The sequence below is a fragment of the Trachypithecus francoisi genome, unplaced genomic scaffold (assembly GCF_009764315.1).
Source record: "Trachypithecus francoisi isolate TF-2019V2 unplaced genomic scaffold, Tfra_2.0 Lachesis_group6, whole genome shotgun sequence".
NCBI classification, from domain to species: Eukaryota; Metazoa; Chordata; class Mammalia; order Primates; family Cercopithecidae; genus Trachypithecus; species Trachypithecus francoisi.
Window position 1 is genome coordinate 124,400,522 of NW_022681471.1, and position 23,822 is coordinate 124,424,343.

The 23,822-nt window shown below is 38.5% G+C and overlaps 1 long non-coding RNA gene across 1 annotated transcript; it reads left to right on the top strand.

The window, feature by feature from the left end:
- The first annotated feature begins 2,437 nt into the window (after positions 1-2,437).
- On the top strand, positions 2,438-19,870 carry LOC117078165. The gene is made up of 3 exons (XR_004434939.1): positions 2,438-2,452; positions 13,428-13,434; positions 19,754-19,870. It is a non-coding gene; the product is annotated as an uncharacterized LOC117078165 (long non-coding RNA).
- Positions 19,871-23,822: the final 3,952 nt, after the last annotated feature.

Here is a 23,822-nt window from a genome sequence, read left to right on the forward strand (position 1 = left end):
ATATGTAGCACTAATAAACATCACAGATAAATTATGTCACATATGGTTGTTGTGCCTGTCTCAAAATATCATCCATCCACTACTTTGAAATTAGGTAATTTGATCTTGTTACTTAATAAAGAAACATATATCTTTCTATATAACTATAGTGGCTCTGAAATACGTCCAGATGCCCCCTGGTGCAGGAAGTGTTAGGGGCTCACAGCTTTCAGCTGAGTCTCCAGGAATTATCCTCTGCCTAAGAATTGCCTCACACAAAATCACATTCCCTCCTTGGGGACGGTCTGCATCCTATGAGGGTCTCTGCAAGGGCATGTAAGTCCAGGCCCCTAGCCCCAGGGGGGACAACTCAGAAGGGCCATCCCAGCATCAGAACTGCCTACAGGATAGCCCAAGGATTCCATTTCAACTACATTGACTACATCACAGCTCAACTTCTCTCTTTACCCACAATTCTTTTGTCCCTCCCACAATTTCCTTTCACTCCCACAATTCTGTTTTGTTTCCCACAATTCTGTCTCCCACAATTCTCAGTTCTTTCCACAATCTTCTGTCTCTCCCACAATTCCTTATTTCTCCCACAATCCCAAGTCACTTCCAAAATTCTGTTCGTTCCCACAATTCATTTTTCTGTCCCACAATTCCTTGTCTTGCTCACAATTCTCTTGTTTCTCCCACAATTCCCTGTGTCTCCCACAATTCACTTTTCTCTCCCACAAATCCCTGTCTTGCCCGTAATTCTATTGTTTTTCCTACAATTTGCTGGGTTTCTCAGCAATCCTTTATTCTTTCCTTCAAATTCTTGTATCTCTCAAAATTCTGTTTCCCACAGTTTCGTTTCTCCCACAGTTCTCTGTCTTTTCCATCACTCCCTATGACTCTGTTTCTCACAATTCTTTTCTCTCAAAATTTTTCATTTCCACAATGTTCTGTTCATTCACAATACTCTGTTCTTATTCCCCAGTCTCTCCCATAATTCCCCATTATCTCTCATAATTCTATTCTCTCACAATATTCTTTTTCGTGATTTCCTTTCTCTCACATTTTTCCCTTCGTTCTCGTAATTATTCCTTCTCTCCCACAACACCGTGTTCTCTCCCATGGTTTCCTGTATCTCCCAGAACTCTCTGTTCTCTCCCCCAATTTTCTGTCTCTCCCTGAGTTTTCTGTTCTTCCACAATTCCCTGTGTCTCCCATAGTTCCATGTTTCTTCCCACAATTTTTGGTTTCTTCTCATAATTCTCTCTTCTCTCCCACAATTCCTTATCTTAACCATAATTCTGTATTCTATGCTACAATTTCCTGTCTTTCCTATAATTCCCCATCGCCCCCCACAATTCTTTGTTTTCACAGAATTCCCCACTCTTACAATTCTCCATTCTCTCAAAATACTCCATGATTGTTCACAATTCCCCAGTCTCTCCCCTAACTCCCATTCTCTCTCATAATTCTGTTTTCTCACAATATTCTCATTCACAATTTTCTATCCCACTAGTGTCCCTTTTCTCCCACAATTTTGTGTCTCTTCCACAATTTTTTGTTCTCTCCCACAATCCTGTGTCTCTGCCACAATTCTTTGTCCTGTCCTCTCCACAAATCTATGTCTCTCCCACAATTCTGCTCTCTCCCACAATTCTGTGTTTTATGCTACAATTTCCTGTCTTTCTCATAATTCCACATCTTTCTCATAATTCTTTCTTCTCTCTGATAATTCTTCACTTTCACTCACAGTCCTCCATTCTCTTAAAATACTCCATCCTCATTTGCAATTCTGTAGTCTCTCCCCTAACTCCTTGGTCTCCCTCGTAATTCTGTTCTCTCACAATACTCTGTGCTCTTACACAATTTTGTGTTTTTCCCACAATAATCTCTTCTCTTTCATAATTCTCCCTTCTCTCCCACAATTCCCTGTGTGTCCACAATTTTGTGTCACTCCCACAATTCTCTGTTTTTCTTACAATTCCTGATGTCTTCCCCCATTCTTTATTCTCTCCCACAATTCCCTGTCTCACCTATGAGTCTCTGTTCTTTCCCATAATTTCTTGTCTTTCTCATAATTCCTAATATCTCCTACAATTCTTTGCTCTCTCTCACAGTTCTCCACTCTTGCACTTCTCCCTTATTGCACGATATTCTGTTCTATTTCGCAGCTCCCTAGTCTCTCTCCCAATTCCGCATCATCTCTCACGATTCTCTGTTGTCTCATGATACTTTATTCTTTCCCACAATTCTCCCTTCTCCCACAATTACATATCTTTCCTATCATTTTCTGTTCTCTACAACAATTCTCAGTTCTCTTTCACAATTTCTCAGAAGACCCAAGCCTGGTCCTATAACTTCAGTGTTTCAGGGCCCAAGTGGAGGAGCATGGCCCAGATGAGCAGTGTGTGATTAGGAAGAAGGGGTACGGTGTGAGAGTTTGTGGTTATAATGAGAGCAGGTGTCAGGAAAGGTGTGACTAAGGGGGAGCACAAAGACCAATTCTTTGTTTTTTTCTACAATTCCTGAATTCTTCCACTTAATTCCGTATTACAGCACTTGACAAAAGATTTGCAACTACGTATTTAAATGTGTAATTCTCTTACCTATGTATGGATTTTCTGAAGTTAAAAAATAGATCTTATTTGGCTTTATATCCCCTATATCAGCACAACTCAAAATGTGTCCTGCCAGTGGGGACCAGTTCACACACTGTTACCATTCTAATATAAGATGAGGAGCTTTCACCACAAGGCAAGGCAAAGCATTGCTTGTTTCATCCAGAAAGTCTTACTATGAAAAATGTCTCATCTCAGATAAAATTGTGCTTAGTGGCATAGCAGATTTATATTATAGTACAAGATTCTTAATTCAGCATTGGCCAATAAATAGCAGTTCCTGGACTGGCACTTGAGTAGCACTGCCCTATCATTACAGTGTAGTTTCCATTGTATAATTGAGTGCTCACTGAAGTGGTCAGAAGCAGACACTAAAGGGATCACAGAGTCAATGAATCTTGAACAACATCACTCATTCAACAATATTTATGGAGCACCTATGATGTGTCAGGTACTGTGGGAAGTGCTGAGAATTTAAAAGTGCTAGGCAGACTCCTTGCTCTCAGGGAATTTACATTCTAGTAAATGAATAGATCAGACAACAAACAATCCAGCACAAACAGATAAATAAATAATTTCAGATCCTGATAAAAGCCACCAATTAAATGACACAGGTAGTGTGACAAAGACTGAGGGATAGGGGTCTACCCACCCCTGTGGTTAGATGATCTGTGGAGCAGAAAGTTTGTATTCCTCGGGAGATTGTTAGAAATGCAGAACTTCAAGTCCCACCGCAGGACCACTGAGTCAAAGTCTGTCTTGTAACGTGATCCCCAGATGATCAGTGTGCACGATACAGATTGAGAGCTCAGGATACCTTCTCAGATATAGTTGTCAACAAAGACCTCTCAAAGGGTGACATTTTAGCTGAGACCTGAATGTTGAGAAGGACCCAGCCATGTAAAGATCAATGCAAAGAGTGGTCCAGACAATGAGAATTCCATGGTAAAATGTTCTGAGATCAGAAGGAACAGGGAAAGACCAGTGTGGCCCACACAGAATGAGTTGGGGGCAGGATAGTAGGAGGTGATGTTGGGGCTGGATCATGCCATAGGCCGTGAGGAGGAAGTTACATTTTCTTTTAATTGAAATGTGAAGCCATGGAAGGGTTTTTAAAAAGAAGAATTATTTGATCTGATAATAGAGATAGCTTGTTTTTCTCAACTTTGCTCTTCACCACTCTCTAGTTACGCCTGGAGACCTTCACTTGGTTCTATGCCAGCACTGCCCATGAACTTCATAGACTGTGATCTTTGCTAAGGCCTAAATGAATGAAGGTAAGTTCCTAAGATATAGCTAGGAGACCCCCCTCCCCCCTTATAGGTCTGTGTTCCATGGAGTCTGCCAGGATTCATCACATGTGTACTCAGAGGGACCATGTCTACATCAAAGGCCGGGGTTGCCTCTTACTCTTGGAATAAACACTGCTTTTCCTTAAAGGGATTTATTGCCAGTAAAATTAGAGATGGCCAGAGGTTATCATTCTGTTTATTATTCTCACACCATTGTAATAACTTTAAAGGATATATTATTACTAATTGGTAAGTCCCAAGGTTTTTTGTGTTTTGATGAGAGTTGAGGGTTTCTTCACATAGACTTCTAAAAATTGAATTAATTGGCTGGGTGCGGTGGCTCACGCCTGTAATCCCAGCACTTTGGGAGGGCAAGACGGGCAGATCACGAGGTCAGGAGTTCAAGACCAGCCTGGCCAACATAGCGAAACCCCATCTCTACTAAAAATACAACAATTAGCTGGGTGTGGTGGCATGCACCTGTAGCCCCAGCTACTTGGGGGGCTGAGGTGGGAGCATGGCTTGAACTCGGGAGGCGGAGGTTGCAGTGAGCCGAGACCATGCCATTGCAATCCAGCTTGGGTGACAGAGTGAGACTCTGTCTCAAAAAAAAAATTGAATTAATTCGCTTTTGTGGATGACTACCTTATATGACGAATCACTCCCAATTTCTTATAGGAACCCTGGTTTCATGTCTCCAGGTGTATACAGAGCATTGCTTTTTGAGAAAGTTTCTTTAATTTATAGCTGTACTTATTTAAGACTGGTCTTTCCTTGATACCTGCCAAGGTGGTCTGAGTGGGCCTGCAATGGGGTCAATTCAGAAAACTTAAGACTATTATTTGATGAATGCCAGCAGGGAGATTGCCCAGCCTCTTCTCATGCTGGGGAATTCAGCAGGTATGAGATTTGACAGGAGATAGGGCCCTGATTCCCTCTATGGCAGTGCTTCTCAACTAGGGCTGATTTTGCTGTCCCTATCCTGGGGGTATTTGACAATATCTGGAGACATTTTCGGTTGTCATACTGAGGGTAGTGGTTGCTACTGAAATCAAGTGGATAGAAGTCTGGCATTCTGCTAAGCATCCTACAATGCAAAGGCCAACTCTAGCAACAAAGACTTATCTGGCCCCAAATGTCAATAATATTAAAGTGAAGAGACCCTATTCTTGGAAAACCAAAGGCCAGAAACTTCCTCTCCTTGATACCTGGCAGCTAGAGCATGGGCTTCTACTTTCTCAGCTTGCTCAATATATGTATATATACACAAATGCAAACACACTGGCATGTAGTGTGCATTATGTAACTACACTGGGACTATAACTCATTGTCTCTTCTTTCTACCCTGAACCAATACACACAGTCATTCAGAAGCAGAAGTGGGGGCGGGGACTCGCTATTTTCAAGTGGTGAAAACAATTATTATTATTGAAGTTATTAAGATTAAGTTGCTGATCCAGTTATTGCCACAAGTGGGCCTTTATGAGTCACTAGATTTAACATGGTGTGCCGAAAAAGATGGGAATAGCACTGGTAAGAATGGCTGAAGTGAACATTGCTCTGGGGAGGAGCTCTGGAGAGCCATGTGAGTCACCACCCACATAGGCAGGAGACATCAGTATAGTCTTGCCTAGAGGAGTGAGGAATTTCATGTTTTCTTCCCTATCAAAATAATTAGTAGTGGATTTGGTTACTAATGGTAGAGAGAAATGGACAAACCATGGGGTTATGTTAATGAAATTCCAGTGGGTATTGGATTTGCCCTCCAATTTTTAAAGCATAAACTGTAACCAAAGACCTTCTGACATACTTATTCTTTTAAAAAGGAGAAGCATGGTAGATTACAGTTGTCTGAAATTACCACCTTACTGCATAAAGAGAAAGCTAAGGTGAAGCAAATAAGAGAGGAATAAAAAAATGGCTGCTGATTTTGAGAAATATTTAGGGTTGGGGCAAGATGAGTTCAGTTTAGACACATTGCACTTGAGATGATAATGGTTATCTAGGCAGTGAAATCCAAGAGGCAGTTCAGAACACAGAATTAGAACTCAAGAAAGAGCTGGTTGCAGATAAGAAAAAGTAAGTTATCAGGTTTGCTTGGATGTTAAGCCATAAAAATTGATGGTAAAATCCTTCAAGGCTTTGGTTTTCTTTGCTCTCATTCCAAATTTACCAAAGAACTTCATGACTTTAGTTTGGCTTTCCTATTAGGAAGAGAATGCTTCACTAGCCAACCTAAATTCCTTCCTCCTTGGCAGTTTTGTTTTTTATTCTAAGCATTGTGAATTAATAAATGGAGAAAATAGGAGTAATAGAAGGAAAGTCAGTAAGGCAAGGCATGAGTGGCTTTAGAGGAAGGAAGGGAAAGCTCTCTGAGTGGTTTGGACTCATTGTAAAGTGGGATTGAAAGATTAAACCCACAAAAGACAAGTTGACAAACCATTCTCTACCACCATAACATGAAATGCAGTTTTCAAAGAAATGTGCTTTGGGGGACCCCATTTTTAAAACACAAATAGTAGCGTACTTTACATAGGGATTTAACTGTTATTCTTCACCTAAAATATCTTGGAGGTTTTCCATATCCATCTTTCTTTTTATTTAACAGATTCAATAATTAAAATACAATTTTTCATATCAGTACATACAGTGTTCCATTTTGTTTTTATTTAGGACATGTACACTATTCCATCATATAGATTAATACAATTTATGTAACTGGTCCCTTACTAATGAACTAAATTTATGTTATTTCCAATACTTTCCTATTACAACAATACTACAGTGAGTAATATTGTGCTTACATCATTTTTCACACTGTGTGAGCATATCTTTGTAATACCTAGAATTAAAATGACTGGGTCAAAGGGAATGTGCTTTTAAAACTTTGATAGTCACTTCTAAATGACCCAAGATAGGTGGTTGCACCACTTGTACCTTCCCTCAGGAGTGGATGAGAGTGCCTGTTTTTCCACACCTTCATCAACACAGTGTATTGCTTTTTTAAAAAATTGATTTGTAGACATTCTTTATAAGGAAATTAACCTTTCTTCTACACTATGAGGTTAGAATATTTTTTAAAATTATCTCTTTTTTTTGTTTTTGCTTCTGCTAAGTTTTGCTTTGAGTAGTTTTTATGGATCTTAATTTTATAATCTATGATTTCTGGATGTTGTGGCATAATTAAAAACATTTTCTTTAAGTCCTAAATTCTCCCAAGTTTCTTCAATTAAAAAAATTATACTTTTTCCTTTAAACCATTTATATATTTGAAACTTATCCTGGTGAAAGGAATAAGGTATAGCTGTGCTATGGTATTAACATGACTTGTTTGTCCCCATCAAAGCTAATTTTGAAATTTGATCCCCAGTGTGGCAGTGCTGGGAGCTGGGGCCTAATGGAAGGTGTCTGGGTCATGGGGCAAATCCTTCATGAATGACTTGGTGACTTTCTTATGGTAGTGGGTTCTCACTCTCGTGAGACTGGATTAATTCTAAGGGGAATGGATTAGTTCCAGAAAGAGCAGGATTGTTACAAAGTGAGGATCCCCCTCATGTTTACTTTCTCTTCACATGTACCTGGTTCGCCTTTGACCTTCTCTGCTATGTCTGACTCAACATGAAAGCCCTCACCAGAAGCTGAGAAGATGCTGGTTCCATGCTTCTTGAACAGCCTGTAGAACTGTAAGCCAAGCAAACCTCTTTTCTTTTAAACTACCCAGCCTCAGGTATTTTGCTGTAGTAACACAAAATGGACTAAAGACAAGCTCCAATGACTAAATCCATTTTATGCTCTGCTATGTTTTGGATTCTTTTGTCTTTAGTCTTAACGTTTGTGTGTTTATTTTGGATTTTCCAGGGATTATTTCATATAATCTCAACTAATAATGATTTTACTTCCTCCTGTCCAACTTTAATGCCTCTAATTTCTTTTCTTTTCTTTTGAGACGAAGTCTCGCTCTTGTTGCCCAGGCTGGAGTGTAATGGCACGATCTCGGCTCACTGCAACCTCCACCTCCCAAGTTCAAGTGATCCTCCTATCTCAGCCTCCCAAGTAGGTGGGATTACAGGTGCCTGCCACCACACCCAGCTAATTTTTGTATTTTTTTTTTTTTTTTAGTAGAGATGGTGTTTCACCATGTTGGCCAGGCTGGTCTTGAACTCCTGACCTCAGGCAATCCACCCACCTCGGCCTCTCAAAGTGCTGGGATTACAGGTGTGAGCCCCTGCGCCCAGCCTAATACCTCTAATTTCTTTCTCCTGCATGGGCTAAGACTTTCCAGCAAAATGTTAAATAAAAGTAGCAGTAGACATTCCTAATTTTTGTGAAAAGATGTCTAGTGTTTATCCATTAAGCATTTTGTGAACTTTTAGATTGGCATAAAGTTTTTTGTCATGTGTAGGAAGTATCCATATATCTCTATTTTGTTATGAGTGTTTTACAAAATCAGCAAGTAATTTAGTGAATGGGTTTTCATAGAAGATGATAAAGGGGTAGAGTTTCCCCTCTAGGTCAATGTAAACTGAGCCAGCACAAGCAGAGAGAGGAGTCCAGAGGCGGAAGTGACCATGGGAGCCTAAGTCCATAAGGAGTAACATATAATTCAGGGAAACTTGATATTCCATGGACCATGGACTGGGAGATTGAAGTGAATAAGACCTTGGGGTCCAGGAGATGGGGAGGCCAGGCCTAACTGACAAAGGCTTATACTTTAAGGGTGAATTTATTAAACAAATATTATACAAAATATTATACAAAATACAGTGAGCTGATAATAAAACATTCTGTGTTCTTAAATGTATATATGTGTGCTTGTGTGTACTAATACTAAGGCCCTTAAACCACTAAGATTTAGGATTCTTAAACAAAAGGGATTAGATAAAGTTTGCCTTCCAAAGCCAAGGGGAGAGGGGTGGCCAGGGAAGGAGAATGTTCTGGCTGGAAAGGAGACAAATTCTGAGTAAAGGAAGCTGAAGGACAAACACTTCCACTCAGGATTTAGCATTGGCAGGACTGTTTGGTGTGTAGGAATTTAGAGCTGAGTTAGTATTACTTAAAGGACTACAAACCTGGCCTTAAATTTAAAAGGGGTTTGGGGGTGGAGCATGGCAGGTGGTGAACCAAAGGAATTTACTATGATCTGAAAAATAAGCTTAAGTACTACCTCCATTGTGGGCAGGGAGGCAAAAACCTTCCCTTTTCTGAGTTGAAGATAAGCTTCTTCAGTCTGAAATTTCCTAAATTCCACTTCTTCCTTTTCTATAAAACAAGGTGAAGTACTTTATGCTATCCATCAAAAATCATTGACTGTATGTTGCATGAATTTATGAACTTATTATGCTAGAAAAGTGTTCCTTGGCTATTTCATATGTATATAAGCTTTCTCCCTCAACACAGTTTCTGCTTTTTATTTTTGGAATCTCACATAGTCTGTATCTTGTTTTTCGGAGTAGATACTATCACTGTGGCTGGCTGAGTTCTCATCTCTATGCAACCAAGGCTAACTGGCTCTCTAGATTACCTTGATGCCACCCACTGAGAGTCCTTTCTGGATTTAGTGATTTGGTGCTGCTTATTTCCACCATCTGTCAGGATAGAGTCTCAGAATAGAGACCAGGTTGAAAAATCAGTCTTTCACTTAGAACCATGAAAGCAGGTACTACATCTTATCCATCTATGACCCGGTGACCCAGAAGCCATTAATTTGACATTACCAACATACTTCCACACAAATACTTCATAACCTTCAATGTGAGAATTAAACAAACAAACAAACAAACAAAAACTTAAACAACTTTGGAGAGGAGAACGATAACCTAAATTTTAAGCATAAGAAAATCCCTAACATAAAGATCCAAATAATTGCCACTGGGGGGCGATGGAAGTTCGTGAACTGCTCTGCTAATCCCTGAGGCAATTGAGCACTTCAGCTGGTTTATTTATTCAAAGCTGGAATTTGGACGTGTGAACCATCAAGCTTAGGGAAATTCCTGGATGAGGAACACAGTCCTGGGAGAAACCTACCAAAGATGGAATTAGCACCTTGGCGAACCGCCTTCAGCGCAAAGAACTTTCTTTGCTTGTGTGTCTTAAGAATTTACTTCGGTTCCCTTCTGTCTGAAGCAGAGGAAGCCAAGTTAAACTGAATAAGCACGACAACAAAAAAGAGTTCTTATTTATCACTACCTGCAAACACATGTAAGTGCACAGTTTAAACAGCATTCAGACATCTCACAGCCACTTGGATCAGAGTTTTGGTTGGTGTGGGTAGGCCTCAGTTTTCTGAGGAAAGGAGGGAGGTTATAGAGTTTATCTTAGGAAATTCTGAGTCATAGATAACACTTCAAGTGACAGTTAAGGAATCTAGTGAGAGGGAGTTTGGACAGGTTTAGAAAAGCACACTATGGACAACAAAGGAGAAAAAGTATCTTCACTGCAAGAGTAATATTGCAGCCACTTGGTGGCGTGTTGTGGGCTTTATTTCTCCTTCCAGATTCCCTCGGTTGTAGGATAGGGGTCCTGGCACCAGACGTTGGCCAGCCCAATCATCAAGCAATATCAATGTTAGGGATCCTGTTGCTACTTCTACTTGGTGTTTTTTTCCTTCCCAAGATTGCCAATAAGTGACATCAGCAGCCGGGTGTGGTGGCTCATGCCTGCAATCCCAGCACTTTGGGAGGCTGAGGTGGGCAGATCACCTGAGGTCAGGAGTTCAAGATCACCCTGGGCAAAATGATGAAACTCCATCTCTACTAAAAAAAAAAAAAAAAAAAAAAAAAAAAAGCCAGGCCTGGTGGCATGCACCTGTAATCCCAGCTACTCGGGAGGCTGGGGTAGGAGAATCGCTTGAACTCGGGAGGTGGAGGTTGCAGTGAGCTGAGATCGCACCACTGTAGTCCAGCCTGGGTGACAGAGCGAGACTCCATCTCAAAAAAAAAAAAAAAAAAGTGTTATCAGCACAATAATTTGTTCTGCTTCAACTCCAGGAAGGGCCAAAGAGGACAAAGAGTTATGGAACTTAAAAAGCAAGTCTAGAATGCACTTTTGTGCATAAGACATAAATATATCCATGAAATCATGTTGCATCCCCTGTGTAATAGGCTCTCCATTTCAAAAGCTCTCCAACTTGGCATAGGGATAACCTAAGGGCTCTAAGATTGCAGCTAGGATAAGGACCCATGGATCCCAGTGCTCAGTGCCCTATGTCCTCTGGAAGTTGCTGACACATGTTTCTGAGGGACACTCAGAAAACCTGGAAGCATATTATATTAGTGAGGACATTTTGGATTTTGAGTGAGAAGTCCAGCTTGAGTCAGCTTAAGCAGGAAAAGAAATTTTGGGATCACACTCTTAGGAAGTCCAGGAGTGCGTAAAGTGTCAGGAAGGGCTGGATTCAGGCACTCTGTCTCCATCTCTTGGCCTGATGCCACTTAGTGTGAAGGCCTCTCTCCTAACTTCTTTAACTTTTGGGGGAATTTGCTCTGACTGGGTCACATTCTTTCCCCTGGATCAATTACTGTGTCTGGGGAGGTGAGGCAATATGATTGACTGGGTCTGGTGTGTTGTGATTGACAGCCCACCTGGGACCACCTGAAATGGGGGAGAGGATGTTCCTCAGAGGAAATGATGCCGAACAGACAAAAGCAGCATGAATCTCCAGGCAAATCATTTGTCTGTATGGACAGGAAGATCAACAAGCTGGAAACAGGAAGTGATCCATTAGCCAATAGTAAAATTAATCCCAATTGCTGTTTTGCTTCCTTATATTCTAACATAGGCCTAATGAAAAAGCTCTGGATTCTTGTGTAAATAATTTGGGAAATGCCTCTACTAACTCAAAGAGGATCTTGGAACTGTTTTCTATTGACAAATGCCTGTAAAGAGGAACCTGAGTTGTAATCACATTCTTCTTTTATTCCTACAATAAGGAAAGCACCAGGAGTTCAATATTGAATGCTGAAATGAAACGGAAACATTCTGTTTAATAATGAAAAGGACCAACAATTGCATTTGGGGCTAAAAGTCCCAAAATTATCCCTAGAAACCGCTTAAGGTCTACATATTATTTGCAAGACTCACTAATGCAAATGATCTGCTTTCTATGTAATCTTAATCATATAAAACACATGCCCCAGCATAAAACGTAAACTGAAACAAAATAAAATTTCAAGAAACAAGGGCCAAAAATAGCTATAGTCAACTGCTGATAAGGTGTGAATGGAAACGGTGGGACATTCTGGTCTGAATGACAATTATCCTTGATCTTCGAGGCTGAGAGGATTGTAGGAAGCCATTGTACAGATGGACTGACTTACCTAGGCCACAGTCTGGCAGCCATATCCACACACCATTCTGAGCCTAGGAGAAGAGCCCTGGGCCCAGAGGTGAGGTGCCCTGGAAAGGGAACCCTTTGGAGTCATGGAGCTACAACTCTGAGCGCTCTGTCAGCTGTGTGATGTGGATATCACGTCATCTCTCAGAGCCTCTACTGCTTCATTGGTGAAGTGATAGGAACACTGACTTTACAGCATTATCTCATGGAGAAAATGAACACTCATATATTGATCTAACTCAGGAGTCAGAACATTTATTCTGTGAAGGGCCAGAGTAAATATTTTGGACTTTGTAGGCCACAGACTCCATGGCAATTACTGAACTCTACATGAAAGCAGCCACAGACAATGTATAAATGAATGGATGTGGCTGTGCTCCAATGAAAATGTATTTACAACCTGAAGGTGGCCCTCAACTTTGGTCCAAAGGCCGTAGTTTGCTGACCCCTGGTTTAATGGTTAGTTCCTCCCTGTTCAATAAGTGTTAGCTCCTCCTTGCTCATCCTGTTAACCCTTCTGCCCGTTGTCAGAGAACATTCTGGTAATAGGCTAGATTGTGTCCCCTCAAATTCATATGTTGAAAAGCCTTACCCTTAATGTGACTGTATTGGAGATAGGGCCTTTAAGAGGTAATTAAAGTCAAATCAGGTCATTAAGAGTGGGGCCCTAATCCGATAGGACTGGTGAGGACTGGTGTCCTTATAAGAATAGACACCAGGGCTTGTAACTCGCTCTCTCCACACACAAAGGACAATGGAGAGTACAGTGATCTGAGGAAAGAGGGCTCACCAGAAACCAACCCTACTTGCACCTTGATCTTGTACTTTCAGCCTCCAGAACTGTGAGAAAATACATGTCTGTTTTTTAACCACTGTGTGGGATTTTGTTATGGCAGCCCCGCTGAATAATATAATCCCCCGTGAATTAGCTGGGTAAATGATGATGCCACCTTAAATTCCTTCCTTCTATTTTAAAAACATCTTTTTATAAAAATAGTCTTTTTGTATGAAAATTTTATATCTCTTTTATATAAAGCTTTATATTTTATATCTATTTTTATAGTGGAGGTAAAAACATCTGCCATGCTTATGTAACAAAACTTTTGTGAGGCTTAAATTGAGTAGAAAACACGAGGTGTGATATAGCACAAGTAATTACCAAGACATTTTTGTTTCAGTCATGTCATCCATATTTGCAAATGTAAGCTAGAAAGTAAGAGAGCAAATCTGGACCCAAATGTTGAAGTCTTTTCTTTCCCTAAAGTAAATTACTTGGTCAGTGGAGTGGTGATGATATTTGTTTGCTTTTCTTTTTTTGAAAGGTGGGGAGCTACAAGGAAGCTAGGAGAAGAAAACATGTATAAAAAGGATTATAGCTCCAGTCCAGAGTGTTTGCCTCTGCCCTTTGATGGCCAATGGAATCGTTTCATTCAGTGTAGTAAATTCAGATAAAATTTGCATGCTATGTTAGGTGCTGTGCTGGGTATGGTGGATACAGAAGTGACAAAGACACACAAAGTCTCTGCCTCCAAGGAACTTATATTCTAGGGCAGAGGTAGGAGAGGTTGGGCTCAAAGTAGAGAACAGATGAATGAATAAAATAAGTACAGAATTTGAATAATGCCAGCAAGAAAGTCAATCAGAAGTAACATGGTTGGGGGTCTTCATGCCCATTCATTTTGCCTTTTGTCCTCTTCTCCCAACTCTGATGTCCAAGGTTTCAAGCTCATAGTTCCTCCTAAAGATGTTGAATCAAGCTGATGTTCTTCTTGTTAGCATCATTTCTAATGTACAATTCACAAAAATAGTAATAACAGTTGTTAAGTGTGTACTTCTGGCCTGGGCACTACTATGCTAGGCACTTTTTTGGGGGTAGTAAGCTTTTAAATTCAGAATAGTTTTAGATTTATAGAAAAGCTACAAAGATATACAGAGAGTTTCCATTTACCCTACCCCCATTTTGTTCTTTTATTAACATCTTACATAGTATGGTACATTTGTCACAAGCAACAAACCAATTTTGATACAATAATATTAACCAACACCCAAGATTTATTCAGATTTCCTTAGTTTTTACCTAATATACATTTTCTGGTTCAGGATCTCATCTAGGATGCCACATTACATTTGATTATCATGTCTCTTTGGGCTCTTCTTGGCTGTGACAATTTCTCAGACTTTCCCTCTTTTGGATGACCTTGACAGCTTTGAAGTGTGCTGGTCAGGTATGTAGTAGAATGTCCCTCAGCTGGAATTCATCTGATGTAATGCATTATTTCTCATTCTCATCCTTAACCTTCAGTGTAAGTATAAATTATTCATCTTTTATAGATGAAAACACTGAGGTAAAAAGAGGTTAAGGAACTTCCTGAAAGTTACACAGCTAGCAAATGGCAGAAGCTGTGATTCAAACTCAGCGTTGACATGACTTCTAGCCACATACTTACTTTGCTTCCCTGGTCCCAATCTGCTAAATTTCTGACAATGGAATTGTTCCCATCAAGGCTGTCAGAGCGATCTCTTTATAATTCTTTCATACACTTTAAAACAATTTGATGACATGCTTAATTGGATAAGAACAATTTCCACAATCAGTTGTTTGCTGAACTGGTTATTTGTATAACTTCGTTGGTTGTGTTCCTAGGACAGTTGGTTAATCCAAAAGAGCATCACTAAAAAAGTATTTGAGAGCCTGTGTTTCTAGAAGTAGTTCTCAAACTGTGCTCAGAAGTATCACCTGGACTACTTGTTAGTGATGCACTTCCCTGGGTTAGGGTGATCCACTGCCCCTCTTTGCCCAGGACTGAGCAATTCCCAGGAAAGTCCCAGGCAAATCAAGACACTTGGTCACTCTACCCCAGAACTCCTGTGACTCACTAAGGCCCAGCAATCTGCTTTTGAACAAACTATCCAGGAGATTATTCTAAATGCACAGAAGTCTGAGATCCACTACATTAGATATAGAAATGAACTGCTGAAATAACCAGTGACCAGTTTCTGAAGATATTGAAAAATGTTGATTTTCATCTGGTTGGGTTTATTTAACTCTGCCTGAAGTTGAAGGAGAATAATATCACCCAGACTTCCAGCCTTTTGATCTTTACTTAAGAAATGGTACTACTTTCCCAGCTCTATATTTTAGTTGAAGAATGATGGGAGTTCCCAAAAGATATAAAGACTTTATGAGGCCATTATTTATCAGTCAGAATTAATGAATCTATTATTAATCCAGGGTGGTGGTTCTCAAACTTTGGAAACTCAATGGAATCACCAGGGAGAGTTTAAAAATACCAGTGCTCAGTTCAACCCCAGACCAATTTTACCAGAATATCTGGGAGTGGGAGCCAGGCACCAGTAATTTTACATTTGAGAACCATGGATCGAAAGAAATGCTGTCCAGTAGAAATAGAATGTGAGCTGCAGTTTCCTAGTAGTCACATTTGAAAAGTAAAAGAGAAGCACATGAATTTTAAGAACATATTTAATGTAACCCAACATATCTGAAATTTTATCATTTTAACCTGTAATCATAAAATTTTCAATGACATATTTTATGTAAATGTTTTTATGCTAAGTCTTTGAAATCTGGTGTGTATTTTATGCTTACAGCACTTCTCAATTTGGATGCTATATTTTCACCAGAAATACTTATCTGCATTTAGATTCATGTACCCAAGTTGTTCCAAACATATTGAAAAGTATTCCAATAACTGAATTGAGTATGAGTTTTTAAATTTTAATTAATTAAGTTTTTAAAATGCAATCTCTCAGTCTCAATAAGTACACTTCAATAGCTGAATAGATACATGTGGCTGGTAACTTTGGTAATGGACAGCACATATCCAGGGCAGCACTTCTCAGACTTTAATTTGGGCACATAAATTAGGCAATCTGGTAAAAACTTAGGTTCTGTTCTGAGAGGTGTGGGTGGAGCATGAGGTTCCTCATTTCTAGCTAGTTGCCAGGTGATACTGTTGCTGCTAAGCCAGGGATGACATTTTGAGTAGCAAGGATCTGGGAGTAATGTTGAATGATGGCTATTTCCACTCTAATTTCTCCACTTGCTCAGTGCTAATCTCTTGTTTCAAAGGCTCAACACGAAAACAATAAGCCTTTCCTTTTTGGTTAGGAAATGTGTGTGTGAATATATATACATATATTATGCATATGTATAAATGCATGCGCATATACACAACTATGTGTGTATCTATGTACATGTGTGTCTGAACTTGTCTGGAAGCATAAGCTAGCTCTGCAAATGTAAAGAGCACTTCAGTACCTCATATATTATGTGTCTTCATTTTATTTTAAATTCAGTGCACACTTCTTCGGTTCACTGGAACTGAACAACAGCTGCATGTTTAACCTTGATGTAAGTCTCTATATTCATTTATTTGCTTTTTAAAATGAATTAAGTAGGTTCCTGCATTGTGTTTCAATGTTTGAAGGTATTTAAAAAATAGTTGATGACCCAAGCTCTGGTTTTGTGTACAGTGCAGAGTAAATTCCAGTTTCATTTGTATGTGGAAATTTTGAGCTCCAGTACTTGTATTTCTTTCTATAGATGCTTTTTCATTGTTCTTTAGACATCAGTATGGAGAAGAATTGCTTCTGGAGTGCTGTTTAAATGTTTATTCAATTACTCAGTTGATTCAATTCAATTGGTTCTGAGCCAAAGCTGATTTAACTCCTGGGCCAGCATCTAAAAAATAAGCAAACCCCCAAAACCTAAAATTGACTGAGTTCTTTTTGAGGATTTATAATCCGAGAAAGTTATTTGAACATAAACAGGAACCAAAATCATAATGAAACTGGAGAAATTTCAGGCATCCCTCTTATTTTTTACTTTCTTTTAGGGGACAATTTTTTTGGAGGGAAGCCACCACTGTATTTAGCAGTTGTTGAAATCACACGAAGATGTGAAGGATATAGCTATTCAAAACTTTTGGAAAGGCCAGGTGCAGAGGCTCACACCTATAATCCCAGCATTCTGGGGGCTGAGACAGGCAGATCACCTGAGGTGAGGAGTTCAAGACCAGCCTGACCAACATGGTGAAACCCCGTCTCTACTAAAAATACAAAAATTAGCTGGGTGTGGTGACAGGTGCCTGTAATCCCAGCTACTCGGGAGGTTGAGCCTGGGAGGTGGAGATTGCAGTGAGCCAAGATAGCGCCACTGCACTCCAGCCTGGGCGACTGAACAGGACTCTGTCTAAAAAAAAAAAAACTTTTGGAAAAAAATCAAGGGATAACCCATTAAAATTAAAGGGAATAAAATGAAAGATAGCAGTTGGGTATATCAAGGCAGGACTTTAAAGGAAAAATATTAATTTCTACTTTGATCAATTTTTAGCTATTTTATCTATGATCAGTCACGTGAATTGGGAAAATTATATTTCTTTTTCTTTATGAGACAGAATATTTATTCTGTTTATGATTATGTATCCCAATAAATATAAGTCCCAGCATCATCCATGAAAATGGCTACTGATTCAAAACTTGATTCCTTGGGCTAGACACTGGAAGACTCAAAAGTCCCAAAGGAGATCAATATTCTCTTTGTTTTATTTATTTTGTTTTATCCTCATGGTATCTATAGGTGAAGTGTGGCATATTTTTTTTTATTTCTGTGGACCAAAGTTCATTTAATAATAGATAATAACCATAGTTAACATTCATTGCTTAAAATGTGTCAGGGCCTTATTATTACTTTATATTATTTTTATTTAATTATCATAACTTTATGCTATAAGTACAAAGTATAATTTTTAACAAGTTAAAAACATGAATGTTGTATAAATATGGAATGAAAACATACCGAACAATCATTTAACTCATTAATGATTGGAACCATTACAAGATTAAACTAATTCCAAGAGCATTTTGAGGAATCTGGTATTTATAGACATTTTGAGGGAAAAAAGAGTGTTAAATAAGATTTTGAGGCTACATTTAAAACTAGTTAATATCCTTCAAAGAAATAAAACCACAGTATTTGATATTATCTTTTCTATTGGATAGAAATTTATGAATTAACATAACTTCAGATCATCTAAATTCTAATCAAATAGAAAATAGAAAGTCAAACACAGGTACATTCCCCAGATAATAAAGTAAATTTTAGCACCTGTCAGTGCTCTGGTAAAATTTTGAAAGGTCATGTCATACCCTTTTAACCTTATTCAACTTTTAGATAATTTTTCTTAATAAAATTATAATTGTCTACATTTTACCAATGAGGAAATTGATGCTCAGAGATATTAAATAACATGATAAGGGAATCACAGTAAGGGCAGAGCAAAAGTGAAACCCAGGTCCTTCTGATACTTTAACCCACCGTCTTATACCAGTTGAAAGCCATTTGTATCTGTCCTACAAAATTCTTTGTGTGTGTGTGTGTGTGCATATTCAACATTGCTTAAAATAAATGGAATCAGTATTTGAGACTGAAAAACCTTTATTATATGAACATTTTTATTATGATGGTATCAGTTGCAATGAGATTTATCCTATCAAGGATTTTGTTCTGTTTTGTTTACATGTACATACATGCTTACAATAGTGGAATGATGCATTCTTTGCAAGCAAACCACACCCCAACTAATGGTGGATAAAAGACTAAGAGTTAGAAGTTATGCCAAAGATAGACTATAACAGGATATGATCTTGGGCTAAAAATGAAGGAGGGAGACAGACTTTGACAGCAATGATCTGAAGAGCCTTGATGGAAGAAAACTGAGAAGGAAAAAACTACAAACACTGAAATGTAATTAGCTCTCACCTTTTCAATTTGAAGCTCTTCATAGTGAACTCAGCCTGTGTTCTAAATAAGCAGACACCAAAAAAATCATGTGGCAGCTAGAATGTTGACTCTGGGAATTCTGAATATTGAGCTAATTTATAGTATTCCAATTATTTGATAAATGTCTAAAATGTTTCAATACTTAGGCTATCTATGATTTATTTGTATTTGATATTAGTTTTATTATGATATTGTTTATAAATAAGCATGGATTTTGTGTGAGTTATTACAAGAAAACTTTACTCTTCTGATTAATTAAGGTAAGAACCACCTAACTTTGTGAAACTTCTGACTAATCAACATTTGAAATGTGTTTGTTGGCCTAGTTTTCTAAAATAGGAAGTATAATAAAGTAGGTTAAAACAAGGTTTTATAGTGAAGGTCCCCAAGAGATTGACCTAATTTATTTATTGTTTAAAACAAAACAAACAGAACAAAACTAAAATGATGGACTTGTACTTCAGACTAGTATAGAATAACAAGGTCCAGATTTACCCTCTTACCTGAAATAACAACAACAACAAAAAATACACAAAATATATGAAATAGTGATTTTCAAGACATTGATGTCAGCTAATGAAGGACAGTGGTCCTTGAGAGATGATAAATAAATGATGTGAACTCTATGATTTCCTAAGCTTGCTGCCTTGACAGAATTTCCAGACCACTATGCTGAGGAAGGGGGTGGGTGGAGCTTGATGAACTCCATGATACAGGAGGTGGAGCTGAGAGTCCAGGGAGAACAAGAAGGCTAAAATTCACAGAAAAGAGTACCAGGGAGGAGAGAGCTGCCGAGAGATAGGACTCTGGATACCTGCAGAGTATCCATCACAGTACTAACAATGTATGCAAGTGAGAATATTACCCAGAACCAGAGAAAGAATGATCTGAAAGGATTACAGGGAATGATATGAGCACTCACACTGGCATGGGAATAGTGCCTAAGAAGCAGGGTATTGGTACCAAAACAGAGCTATAGACCAATGGAACAGACAGAGCCCTCAGAATGATACCACACATCTACAGCCATCTGATCTTTGACAAACCTGACAAAAACAAGAAATGTGGAAGATTCCCTATTTAATAAATGGTGCTGGGAAAATTGGCTAGCCATAAGTAGAAAGCTGAAACTGGATCCTTTCCTTACTCCTTATATGAAATTAATTCAAGATGGATTAGAGACTTAAATGTTAGACCTAAACCATAAAAACCCTAGAAGAAAACCTAGGTAATACCATTCAGGACATAGGCATGGCCAGGACTTCATGTCTAAAACACCAAAAGCAACGCCAACAAAAGCCAAAATTGACAAATGGATCTAATTAAACTAAGAGCTTCTGCACAGCAAAAGAAACTACCATCAGAGTGAACAGGCAACCTACGGAACGGCAGAAAATTTTTGCAATCTACTCATCTGACAAAGGCTAATATCCAGAACCTACAAGAACTCAAACAAATTTACAGAAAAAAACAAACAACCCCATGAAAAAGTGGGCAAAGGATATGAACAGACACTTCTCAAAGAAGACATTCATACAGCCAGCAGATACATGAAAAAATGCTCATCATCACTGGCCATCAAGAAATGCAAATCAAAACCACAATGAGATACCATCTCACACAGTTAGAATGGCAATCATTAAAAATCAGGAAACAACAGTGCTGGAGAGGATGTGGAGAAATAGGAACACTTTTACACTGTTGGTGGCACTGTAAACTAGTTCAACCATTGTGGAAACAGTGTGGCGATTCCTCAAGGATCTAGAACTAGAAATACCATTTGACCAAGTCATCCCATTACTGGGTATATACCCAAAGGATTATAAATCATGCTACTATTACGACACATGCACACTTATGTTTATTGCGGCACTATTCACATAGCAAAGACTTGGAATCAACCCAAATGTCCATCAGTGACAGACTGGATAAGAAAATGTGGCACTATACACCATGGAATACTATGCAGCCATAAAAAAGGATGAGTTTGTGTCCTTTGTGGGGGCATGGATGCAGCTGGAACCATCATTCTCAGCAAACTATCGCAAGAGTGGAAAACCAAACACCGCATGTTCTCACTCATAGGTGGGAATTGAACAATGAGATCACTTGGACTCGGGAAGGGGAACATCACACACCGGGTCCTCTTGTGGGGAGGGGGAAGGGGGGAGGGATAGCATCAGGAGATATACCTAATGTAAATGACGAGTTAATGGGTGCAGCACACCAACATGGCACATGTATACATATGTAACAAACCTGCACGTTGTGCACATGTACCCTAGAACTTAAAGAATAATAATAATAATTAAAAAAGAAAACCTCATAATTCATGAAGCATTAGATGGTAAACTCAGAAGGATCTTGCCTCAGTAATGGAAGAATAATTAGTTCTAAACACAGCTCTTGCCCCGCCTAACAAATCTTAAGAGCAAGACCCAAATGGATCAAAAAGTTAGGTAGAGACATGGAAGATATAGAAAAGACCCAATTCAAACTTCTAGAGACCAAAACCACAATGTTGGAGACAAAGTAGACCACATGGGAATAGTGAGAGAGTAGATATTCTAGAAGAAAAGGTTAGTGAATGTGAAGATATGGCAATAAAAGCTATCCAAAATAAAACATACAGAAAAACTGTTTAAATGAACAGCACATCAGTGATCTGTGTGAAACTTCATACAGCCTAAGATATATGTGCAATTGGATTCCCTGAAGGGGAAGAGGGATTATAGAAAAAAATTTCAATATGATTGCCAAAATATAAAACTATAAACTCACATATCTAAGTAGGTCAATAAACTGAAGCATAAAAAACAAGAAATGACACTAAGGCACATCATAATCAAATTTAAACCTGTGATGAAGAAAGAGTCATAAAAGCATACAGAGAAATAGACACTAAAGATACATTGCTACAGAAGAACAAAGATAAAGATGACAGTAATTCTCACTGGAAACAATGCAATCAGAAGATAGTGGATTTTCATCTTCAAAATACCGGGGGTGGGTGGACAAAACAAACAAGCAAACAAATAAAAAAACCTGTTGACCTAGAATTTTATACCCAATGAGGCTATTTTTCAAAAATAAAGGTGAAAGACTTTTAGACATCAAAGTCTGAAAGAATTTACCACCAGCAGCCCCACACTATGAGAAAACTTAAAAAAAAAAATCAGGCAGAAGGAAACTGATATCAATGGAATTATATCTACACAAAGGGAAAGAATGAATTCAAAATAGTCACTATATGTGATAAATATACAAGTTTTTTCTTACTATTAAATTTCATTAAAAGATAATTGAATGCTTAAATAAAAATAATAACCCTGGAAACCATCACTCTCAGCAAATTAACACAGGAACAGAAGCCAACACCACATGTTCTCATTCCTAAGTGGGAGTTGAACAATGAGAACATATGGGCACAGGGAGGGGAACGTCACACACCGGGGCCTGTCAGTTAGTATTTAGGGCAAGGGGAGGGATAGCATTAGGAGAAATAACTAATTTAGATGACAGGTTGATGGGTGCAGCAAACCATCATGGCACATGTATACCTATGTAACAAACGTGCATGTTCTGCACATGTATCCCAGAACTTAAAGTATAATTAAAAACAATAATCCTGTCATATACGTATTATAACATAGGTAGAAGTAAATGTATGGTAACAGTAGCACAAAGATTGGGAGGGGGAGAAATGGAAATATACTATTGGAAGCTTCTTATACTATATAAGAAATGGTGTAATAATCACCATTTTACCCACTTTTTAATGGAGTTGTTTGTTTTTCTTTTGAAAATTTAAGTTCCTTATAGATGTTGGATATTAGACCTTGGATAGGTGCATAGTTTGTAAATATTTTCACCCACTCTGTAGGGTGTTTCATTACTCTGTTGTTAGTTTATTTTGCTGTACAGAAGCTCTTAAGTTTAATTAGATCCCACTTGTCATTTTTTGCTTTTGTTGTAATTGCTTTTGGTGTCTTTGTCATGAAATCTTTGCCTGTTCTTATGTCCAGGATGGTATTGCCTAGATTATTTGTCAGAAGTTTTAAAGTTTTGGGTTTTGCATTTAAGTCTTTAATCCATCTTGAGTTGATTTTTGTATGTGGTGTAAGGAAGGGGTCCAGCTTCAATCTTCTGCATATGGCTAGTCAGTTATCCCAGCACCATTTATTGAATAGAGTCTTTTCCCCGTTGCTTGTTTTTGTCATCTTTGTCAAAGATCAGATGGTAGTAGGTGTGTGGCCTTATTTCTGGGCTCTCTGTTCTGTTCCATTGGTCTATGTGCTTGTTTTTGTACCAGTACCATGCTGTTTTGGTTACTGTAGCCCTGTAGTATAGTTTGAAGTCAGGTAACGTGATGCCTCCAGCTTTGTTCTTTTTGCTTATGATTGCCTTGGCTATTAGGGCTCTTTTTCAGTTCCATATGAATTTTAAAATAGATTTTTCTAGTTTTGTGAAGAATGTCACAGGAATAGCATTGAATCTGTAAACTGCTTTGGGCAGTATAGCCATTTTAATGACATTGATTGTTCCTATCCATGAGCATGGGATGTTTTTCCATTTGTTTGTGTCATCTCTGATTTCTTTGAGCAGAGTTTTATAATTCTCATTGTAGACATCTTTCACTTCCCTGGTTAGCTGTATTCTTAGGTATTTTATTCTTTCTGTGATACTTTTCTAAAGAAGACATACATGCAGCCAACATTCATATGAAAAAAAGCTCAGTGTTACTGATCATTAGAGAAATGCAATCAAAACCACAACGAGATACCATCTTACACCAGTCA